At 40.1% G+C, this 11,048-nt stretch overlaps 1 protein-coding gene across 1 annotated transcript in view; it reads left to right on the forward strand.

Annotated features, from left to right (window-relative positions):
- Nucleotides 1-11,048, forward strand: part of brip1 (BRCA1 interacting helicase 1) — a 150,074-nt gene that overhangs the window by 111,626 nt on the left and 27,400 nt on the right. The gene's annotated exons all lie outside the window — the stretch shown is intronic.

The following is an 11,048-nucleotide window of genomic DNA, read 5'->3' on the forward strand; positions in this document are numbered from 1 at the left end:
AAGTTCTGATGTTCCTCAAACTCCCCCTGTTGCTGCACAGTTGTCACTGTAACAGTCGGAGCTAAAAGCAGAACAGCAGTGTATATTTGCCTGTGACAAACTAATAAAATGCAGACATCTGTGACAAGGACAAGCTCCCCTGAATTCTTTTACATTGTTTGCTTAAAGGGTGATTAAAGTTAAGTGGGACTGAAGGATTTTAAGGACTAGTTTTTGTCCCCATCCTCACTGCTGCAGTCTGCCAGCTTTACTTTGTTACAGGCGGTAATAACTGGGCAGCCATTTGTGACGCTGCATTTCACTATTTCTCTGTTTTTATTGGGTGTGACTGACTTGTTAGCAGTCATCTCAAAGGGTTTCAAAAGACTTGTGCTTAGTTCATTTTCTAATAAAAAAGAGAAAACTGTGTGAGTATTGGCTTTAAAACAGAAGCACTGATGTCATGTGTTTACATGACTGCGTGTGATCATATCTAAGATTGTTATGTGCATTCACCGATGCGACTCAGTCCAAAATACGATTACAACACCTCACATTTATTTATCAGTACAGGGATCATACTGGCCATTAATATGGACGCAGGACTTTTTAAAAAAGTTCAGGCAGTTCTCTTCTATTAACATGAGGGTCACTCCATGTGTGTGATTTGGCAGATCTTTACAAACGATGCTTCCTCCAAAGGTTTTGTTTCTCATTTTGAGATCAGGCAAATGTGTAAAGCACTACAGTATGGAGCCCTGTGCAATATTACTGTACTATATTCTAAAAATTCAAGATAGGCGCCCTGCATTTTCAGGTCCGCCTTAGATTCAACACTGAATGGAGCTTTTGCACTTAAGAGAGCCACTCGGGGAATGGGAATATTCACAGATGTGAATAAGTAATTCAGTAAAGAATTGTAAGACTGGTTCATATCGGATACATTCACACAGTGTGTTATAAACACTCACTGGAGCCTTTCATTCACAAATATAGTATACATGAACTCTTTCAAGACAGTAAACAGTGACTGGTTCTTACTCTTTACTAATCCAAAGAACTTTCTCTATTTATAGTCATCACATTAACTAATGCCATGTCATAGTGCCATAGTTTTCTTGTCCTAAAAACCTTCAGTCACAATTAACTTTTATCACCCTTAAGCATTCTAGGTTGTATTTATATAACTGTGTTACAAACGGCTAGTGCTGAACAAATTATTTTCTAGGTGTATATCTTTAACTCTACACTGTTTCTAAAAATAATTCAATGGATTCAGTACCAGCAGAAATCAGTTTTGTCAGTTTTTGTAGTGAAGCCAAAGGAAATTGGATTATATTTTAGATGGGAATCACCAAGTAAGTCATAACATGATGACACATTCAGGGGGCCTATGGTTGGGACAAACGTGACCCCCAGCAGCTCCTCATTGTATTTGTGTTCACTAAACAGTAAATCAATTACAGATTTTTGTTTTATTTTATTGTTTTATTTATTTACTTTGTTCTTTAGACCGTACAAGTGATTTCCTTCTTATGGTTTCCCATATAGTTTGTTGTTGATGTAACTGATCTGAACGTTGACCAAAGTGAATGAATTTCATTGGTGAACCATAGACTGAATACTAAAATAAGTGTCATAATCATTTTGATTAAATATCTGGTCATTATTACATTTTAATAATAGGCTGTACCTCCTGAACTGATTATTAGATGACCCGCTCTTCTGGTGGTTCGATCTCTGGGTCTTTCAACCTGCACGTTGAAGGACAAGATACTCAACCCTGTGTTGTCCCAGATTTATCCATCGGTGTCTAAGCCTATGGGTGTTTAGGCATTAAAAAAGCACTTGTATGAATGCCTGTGTAGGTTGTCAGTCATAAGGAGCTTGGAAAGAAAGTGACTGGACTTCTTTCACTACTAGTTCTAAAACCAAATGGTGGAGAGTCCCAGGTATTTAAACCCTAGTGGGAGTTGTTCCTTAAGAAGGTTGTTGACCCACTATTGGTCATGTGCCTCATCACATGAGCCAAAGTGTGCATGGGTCATTATCAGCAGAAGTTTTGGTTGAAACCATTGTGAGACGTGGCGTCACCCGGTCATGTGACCTATTGAGATCTCCTGACACAAGATGTTAGCGGGTTTTGAGGTGCCTGGAAGGGATCTCAAAATTGAATTGCAGGTGGCAGAAGGTCAGTGTTGTAAGCCACCATGTTGTTCAACTTGTGTTTTGTCTTTGGGATGCGGCTGGGTTTGAAGTGCACTGGGATGTTTCTCTGATAAACCTGCTACATAAGGGTTGACGGTGTTGTTCCGTTTGTCACTCTGTTCCTCCCTAGTTGGTGTTTGAACTTCTTTCCTGTGCATCTTTGCTGATTTGATGAAGGCCCATTTGGGATAACCACATGTTTTAAGAGCTTTGTTTACATGTGTGCGCTCCTTTTGTTTCCCCTCTTGCTTAGAAGAAACCATTTTTACCGGCTGTTGCGGGGTCTTGATTTCTCCAGGTTTGTGTTCCAGAGGGCGGTGGGAGTCGGTACTGGTCTGTTGTGGGCTTCCGGTAAACTTCAGTTTTGAGGTTTCCATTCTCCTCCGTGTGTACAGCACAATCCAGAAATGGCATTGGCATGTTGTACCTTTATGTTTTGGTCCACTGGGTTGGTGTGAACGAGTCTTATAATTCTTTTGACCAAGGTGTGATGGGGTGTGTTCCTCACAAGGGGAGCTAGGATGGTGGTGAGGTGCCTCAAAATGTTGTAGGTGGGGAGATGAGTTTATACTGCTAATAATGGGTCTGAGTGGAATAGATCCATATATACAGGGTATAACATCCCCTGGGTACACATGTAGGGCGGTCAATGGCTTTTTCAAGTTGTTGTAGGGAAGTGATGACTTTCTTTTTGGAGTTGCTTGTGGGGTCTCATCTTAAGGCTTTGTAGGTATTGTTGTCACTGAGGAGTGTAGTAATCTTGGTGTGATAATCAGTTGAGTGTAGAACAACAGTGCACCTTCCCTTATTGCCTGGCAATATGGTGATGTTTTGGTCTTTGCTTAGGGATGTGACAGCGTTCTTTTTTTTCTTGTACTGTGCAGTTAGACAGAGGAATTTTGCACTGGAGAGGGTAGCTGAGACCTTCATCCTGATTTGCTATGCTTCAGGTTGTGTTCCTTATCCCTGTTTCTGCGGTTGTGATAAGATCCACTATAGTCAGCTATTGTGGATAAATCGCAAAATCAAGTCCTTTGGCGAGCACATTCTTTTCTGGTTCGGTGAGGCTCCTATGTAATAAGTTTTTCACCCACTTATCCTGGCTATCTTCGTATTGTGCCACCTGTGCCTTGTCCACAAACTTAGAAACTTCTTCTAAAATGGGGATGGTAGGACAGTTGCTCACTGAGGTAGCTGTAGCTTATGAGGCAAAGCAGGTCAGTTGATTGAAAGGTTGGTGGTTCAATCCCTGGCTTCTCCAGTCTGTATGTCAAATATCTTTGAGTAAGACACTAACCCCACGTTGCTCTCCAAATGCACTGGAGTGTGAATGGCAGATAGAAAGTAGTTAAGCATATGCTTAAAAAAGTGCTTGTGTGGATGAGGCATGTTATGTAAAGTGCCTTGAGTGCTCTGGGTATAAGATTCAGTCCATTTACCATCAGACTGAAGCCTTTTATGTTGCACATAATCATTTCATCTATTGTTAAAGGTGTTTGTGTAGCAAGTGTTATGGTAACTGGTTCTATATAGTACTTTGTTACTTTGTCAAAGCACTTTATACAATATAGCCTCATTTAACTGGGGTGGCAGGAGGCTAGAGCAGGTCAATTACTGATCGGAAGGTTGGTGGTTCGATCCCTGGCTCCTCCAATCTGTCAAGGATACTTGACATGCAGACTAACCCCAAGTTACTCTCCGATGCATCCATCGGAGTGTGAATGTCATTAGAAAAGCACTCAGCTTAGAGAAAGTGCTTGTGAGAACGGGTGTGATTGGGTGAATGTGGCGTGTTGTATAGAGTGCTTTGAGTACTCTGGGAGAGTAGAAAAGCGCTATATAAGAATCAGTCCATTTAACCATTCACACATGCACTTTTTCATGCCTTAGTGCCTTTTTATCCAACATTTACGCTCTGATGAACACATCCTGTATCTTACCCTTTTGGCATGCAGACTGGAGCACCCAGGAATCAAACCACAAGACTTCCAGTGAGTAAATGACCTACTTCCTGAGCTCCAAAAAAAATCATTCAAAACAAGTGTGTTTCAAAGTGCATGATTCTTGGAATCCAATCTGACTCTTTCTTATTCTACGTGTTGAATCACAAATGCAGGTAAATAGAGAACACAGACCACTCCCTGCCACATAGTCCCATCACCCAACTTAGACTGGCCTACTCTACTCTCACTTAGGGGTATGGAGGAGGTGTTCCCCACAGAGGGTTCTCTTCACCTAATTGCACTCATCGCACTGGCATAACTGAAAGTAAAAACACTGATGACAAGACAGACTACATAGAGATCAGGAAGATCTCTGAATCTCTGTCTCTCTTCCACAGCATGTCTTTATCCCGTCTTCCTTCTCTCACCCCACCCTGTCGCAGCAGATGGCCCCGCCCCTCCCTGAGCCTGGTTCTGCTGGAGGTTTCTTCCTGTTAAAAGGGAGTTTTTCCTTCCCACTGTCGCCAAAGTGCTTGCTCACAGGGGGTCATATGATTGTTGGGCTTTTCTCTGTATCTACTGTACAATATAAAGCGCCTTGAGGCGACTTTTGTTGTGATTTGGCGCTATATAAATAAAACTGAATTGAATTGAATTGAATGTTTGGAGTCTGAACTCCCGTATCCAAACTGGGAGAAAGCTCTACCTCCCGTTTTACTTCTAGGAACTACAAGTAAGCCTGCCATCTGAGAGTGAAGTGCTCCATTGGGATGATATGATACTGTGAGGTCTTTAAGATATAATGGAGCCTCATTATTCTTTAAATTCATTTTTAGGTTTAACAGAACTAACGAAAGTAAGCCTATGTAGGGGAAATAAGATCTTTCTTTCTAGTTCCTGTGAGTAGTCTCGGTGTTTTGGATTAATCTTTCAGGGAACCTTTAGAGCAACCTTAAATTAATAACTTACAATAGTCCACCCTAGAAGTAATAAATGCACGAGCTAATTTTTCAGCATTACTCTGAGTTAAGATGTTTCTAATTTTAGCATACTGTACAGATGAAAGAAAGCAGCTTACATATTTGTTTATGCACATGTTGAAGGACATATCCTGGTCAAAAATGACTCCGGGATCCATCACAGTTCTGCTGGAGGCCAAAAGTATGAGATTGGACACCATTCATGTAATGTGATTTTTATTGCCAAAATACAACAACCTCAGGTCTTTAACATGCCTGTAGTTTAACGAATTGTTGAACTAGCTGAACCCTGTGAAACATGTGAAGAAGATTCCAAATTTAAATGCACAAGTTATGCTTCACTACTTTAGAGTACATAGTTACTCTTCTTGAGTTTTCTTTTTGTGTTATGATAGGTAAAGTGATAATATAAATCAGTTCTTGTCCAGAAATTTGTCTTGCTAATACCTCCAGGAAGGATGTCCTGATAAAATTTTACCTATTACTGCCCATGGCAGGACCATCTGCATCCTTTGTGAAAATGTACACCGTTGTCAAGACCTACCACCCTCCCAAAGTGAGGAACTTTGGGCTGCATTAAAGAAGCATTGCACCCATACAGGCTGATCCATTGGTATGCATTTACCAGCTAGCAAAGGTGTAAAACAAGCTTTGTATTGTAGTATTCAGCGGATAACCAGCGCAGCTTTAAGTTTAAGCAAGTAAGCCAGATTAGGAGCTCAAGCTGGTGAATCTATTGAAAGCGTTCAGTAACATTAAACCAACTGCATTCTTCATCAATCTAACTCCATTAATACAACTTTAATTGAACAAGAGTTTTACACTGAAATAACAGTTTTTTCTTCTGTACCAGAGAACGATTCTCTGCCTTAGTTAACACTAAAATAACCCAAAATGAGGCCAGTGTTTTACCTATAAGAGCTATTATAAGTTGGCATTCTTAACTAAGCAATTTCCTTCCACCATACTAATTTAAACCTGGTCAGTCTTTAACTAGACTGATAAAAGTAACATCATTCACTAAAATCTCTTAATTCCTAAATCAGCCTGTTTATAGCTGGGTAGCAGTTAGTAATAAACAACACTTAGAAGTAATGTACACTGTCCTTGTTTCTAAAGAAGAAGCTGCATCAGTCAAACTCCAGTTTGAGTACACTGTGTGTCTGTGGAGCAACTCAAAGTTTATCCAGTCTGGCGTGGGTGTATTTTACATATGTCTGCGCTTGGACAAGCGCTGAGGGGATTGTATGTTTTTAGAAGAACTGGCGGGTTTAGTCTCAGCATTGTGACTTGGCCCAGGCGTCCGTTCATCATGACATAGACGGTTAGTCTTTGCTAATCTCTTGCGTTCATCTCTGTGTCAGCTCAGTGTGTGGAGGCCAGGCCTTTTAGTGCCATCAGAGCAAATGATTTCTCCTGGGTCAGATGTACAGATTCTGCACAGTTCCTCTTGCTGTCCTCTTTAAACATATCCTCGAGGACTCGGCCATGATCAAAAGCCTGTTTTTGCAACGACCTGGATGTCCGACACACTCATACCGTGTTCGTAATTGAGGCTTGAAGTGCAGACGGTGCAGATTTTGGCTGCTGTTTGATCTAGGACAGTAAAAGGTGCCTGTTTCATTGCAAACCTCCACTGTTTCCCTCAGCTGTAATGAGTGACAAAGATGGGGGTTGCCCAGTCTGGCCTTTCCAGCCACTTCATTAGCTACACCACAGTATTTGGCTTGCTCTGATTTATCTCTTTTCCGTTCAGCATCTTTCAGTCTGTAATTTGTCTCCAGAGCAGCAGGTCGTAAGAGCACGAACTACGATGCATAGTGTGTACGCAGACTTTGTGCATCTTATAATTTTCCTAAATCAGGCTGTGATGTGTACTTGGAAACCACCAAGGATGTGTAAATTATGCAGCTCTCTTGTAGGTGCCATGTAGTATTCTTAATAAAAGCAAACATATTTGCGGTTAAATTTAAACATATAAATCTGCCCATTTGCCTCTGCTTAGCATCAATTTCTCAGATTTTTTTTTAAAGAAATCTGAGAAATTGTTTCCCTTTTCAACCCTTTGTAAACATTTTGCTGCTCAGTACTAAAAAGTCTTTCCTGGAATTTGACAGACCTGGCAGAGCTTTGATGTACACTACGCCTAAGATCAAACAAATCTGCTTTCACACAACCCTTAACTGTGTGAGCGATGCTACACTTCACTGCTGAACAGGCCCGACATACTCTTTATTTAGGCTCTTATTTGTTCTGTGAAAATGACACATACAAATAACTTACGTACAGTTTTTTGAACTGATTATCTTGGAATCTGCAGTTGTTTAAAAATGGGACACCGTCCCAGGTATTATTGTTCTGAGTATTGGTCAACGCTCACAACACACACACACACATAGTATTAATACTGTAATATACAGACATTTGGCCAAATTATACTATTTCTTTTTTTAAAAACTGCATGTCCTTATTTAATATTGCTCCTTTGTAGTTGACATTTATAACCCAAATCATCTGATGTATTATTAGTTTTTGAAATGTCCTTCCCGATTTCTTTTAATAACGTCATATATGATGTAGGTAGTCTCACTTTGCAGTGATACTTCTAAAGTAAGTAAGTGTGCCACCTAGTGGTTGTTGCGTTTGGAAGCAGCACTTTTGGAGGAGTGGCAGTCTCCTGCTGGTTTTCAATGCAAAATCATATGACTTCATAAATATATTTGTACTGACTTTTAGTAGCACAGTAAAAAAAATGCTACGACTAATATGGAATGGCTGAAAATAACATTAAGAGAAAAGTATGAACTATATTAGAATGACTGTTAACTTAACTAGGAGAGTTATTATGGTGGATAATATGAAAGAATTCAATTTAATTCAGTTTCAGCTCAGTTTTATTCACATCAAATCACAACAGCAGTTGCCTCAAAACATTCTGTAGTGTAAGTTAAAGATAGTGTAACATGTGAGTCTAATCAATGTAGGCCCAGAGCAAATACACTGATTAAATACATCATTTTTTTTAATAAAGCAACAAAAAACAAACAAAAAGAAGCATTTAGATCATTTGTAGAGGAAAGTCCTTGTGATTACATAAAATCCAAACTTGTCTGTTTTATAGATTCCATGCATGTTACTCTGTTTTAAAAACTTTGCTTCACTGTAAATTTGTATTATCATTATTTTTATTATTTATTATTGTATTAATACTGTCACAGTCTAAATAAAGTCCAAATAGACGTCCTTCCCCTTCCTCAGTGTCCAGGAGGGGGCGATGGGCTAACACACTTCAGCTCCAAACTCCCCAAAAAGTAGGATTCTCTCTCTCTCACTCTCACACACACGGACACACACACACACTTGATGACTTGCTGCATGTACTCCTTTCCTTATTTGAAAGCACTCATGTAACCTGAATATTGATGATTTTTATTAGTTTGCTGTTCCTCTTTCATTCTATAGATCTATCCTTGTTTAGTTTCCAACTTTGGCGGCCCATCTGATCTGTCTGTACTCTATTAGAGCTGCATTTTATAGGTGTGTTTATTAGGTGTTTTTAATGGATCTTTTGCTCTCATGAAGTTAACTCAAAGCATTCTGCACTTTCTCCCTTCAGCACATGCCACTGGATTTAAACAAAATGAGAACCTTTTCATTTGTATGTTCTGCTTTTGTGCAGGTCTCTATTTTTGTGTGAGGAATTGGCTCCCTGAAGCCATTCACTGAGGTTGTGGGCTGTGCATTTTTTCCTCTCCCTGCATTGTCCTGAAGGAGAACAGAGGTCTGTGATTGGACTCTTCCTGCTCCACTGTGAACCAGTGCAAAGGCTGCACCTGAGCTAAGCAACCAATAGGCCGCCTGCTCTCTCAGTAGCAGCCTGCAGAGCCACAGGATAACAATACACACTCTGTAGACACCATACAGGTTTCTGGGCTGTCTCCCAGCACTGTCAGACCAGCATACTGTACCAATACCTCCCTCTCTTTCACACATACAAAACATTTAGCCAGCTTGTCAAAACTTAGCTACAGAACATAATGCATACCTTTTTTCCCACTTTTTTTGCTGTTTAAATGTTTATGCACAAGCCTAAAATGTTCACTTTGTAATATAAAATGTAATTTCATGTGCTTAGTATCGGATCTAATTGGTTTCTAGCGGTTTCACTTGTAAAATAGATCAGCATATTGTTATCCAAGTCAGCTTCTTCAGAGATGAGAAGGAGGTTTCTTGAGGTCATGAGTCCATTTCTTCCCCATTATACTAATGTCATATTTTAATCTCATGAAGCAAGCATAAGATCAGCAGACTTATTTGAGCAGTACCCTTAAAAAGTGGAAAATTGGAATGATGTCAGAGTTTGATTTCCAGTGCTGTAGTTCTTTATGCACTTAAATTAATTCTAATTTAGCGACAGACAAAGAACACGAGGAAAGACAATAATATGAATTTTCACGTTTTATAAAGCAGAAGAACTATTTATGGTGATAATACTACAATTAAAAGTATCACATTCAGAACTGAACCATGTCAAAAGCGATTAAGTATCAGATATGAATAAGTGCCCATATATATGTTTCGTAAACAAGCTTAACCTCTGCGCCGTGATTTAGCTGCATGTAACATTATCAATTTTTTTTCAGTTTGTTTTTATTTTGTTTCTATTCAAGTCGGTGCTAAATTTAAAAAATTACACTTTTTTGTTTATTTCAATAAAATCTAATGAAAAGCATTTTTTTTTCCTTTTCAATGTCACCATTACTGTCGGATAAAATGTAACTGAGTAATAAAGTGTGCCATTCGCCTCTGACACGAGCAGAAGCAGTCTGTAATGTTTCACGAAATTGAAAAATTCCAATAATCACAAGTTTGGTCTAAACATTTGCTGAACGAGGGTATTTAGCTGCTTTTCGATTGCAGGGCATGACTGCTTTATCCGAGTATAGCTGTAAGAAAAGCAAATGTAAAACTGTTAATAAACTACCAGTTTCTCCATGCAGTTACATAAGTAACCTTACACCCGGAGGCAGTAGAATATTTGTGTAATCTGGGGCATGCTGACTGATGTGAGACTAGATCCCAGCAGGCTCTGAAATCTCTCCTACAGGCCTGCAGATAAGCAGAGCCTCTGCGCTGCTGTTTAGCTTTCACACAGTTCAAACAGGATAAGGTGCAGTTTGTCTCAAACGAACTGCGCATTTTCTCCTGTTTTCCTCCAAAAGCATAAATAACATCATAGAGAAGCACTGATCATTTAACAAAGTTGTGAATAATCTTGGCCTTTTTACCCCACGCCGTCACCAGTCATTAGTTATGATCCACGGGGCCTCCACAGGAGCCTATTGATCACTCGCTGACTGATTGATTTAGACAAATACTTTTTTCTCCCAGTGTGCGAGGTCGACTCGCTCTCCCTGTTAATTGAAGATAACAGAGTGGCAACAATGGCCCCCGTAACAGAATGAGAGTCCTGTGATTGTCGCTGCAGAAAGAAAAGAAAAATGAAGAAGAAGGGGAGGAGGACGAAGAGGAGGAAGAGGGGAGGCTCTCTAATTAGGAAGCGGGGCGGTGTGGAGGCTGTGGCCGGCAGGCAGGCGACAGACGCCGGGTCCCGGACAAAAGGCTGTCTGCTGCCCTAAACTCCCCCTGCTTAACCCTTTAAACCGAGACACACACATGCAGTGACACACATAAACACACACACTGCTCAGGCCTCGGCGCAAGTCACATTTCTACTGAAGATGAGTTCGTGAATGTACACACACACACAAATACGCAGCACTAACGAAATATTGCATTAATTCTAATTAATTTAGGCTCAAACTCCAAACACCATGCCATGTCTGGTTTCATAATACAACATTTATTTCCGCAGGTAAAAACATGTCTGTTTCACACTAGTCCGGTCGGACTCTGAGCTGCTCTTTGCTTTAAACAG

Source organism: Pelmatolapia mariae, linkage group LG14 (genome assembly GCF_036321145.2).
Source record: "Pelmatolapia mariae isolate MD_Pm_ZW linkage group LG14, Pm_UMD_F_2, whole genome shotgun sequence".
In the NCBI taxonomy this organism is placed as follows: domain Eukaryota; kingdom Metazoa; phylum Chordata; class Actinopteri; order Cichliformes; family Cichlidae; genus Pelmatolapia; species Pelmatolapia mariae.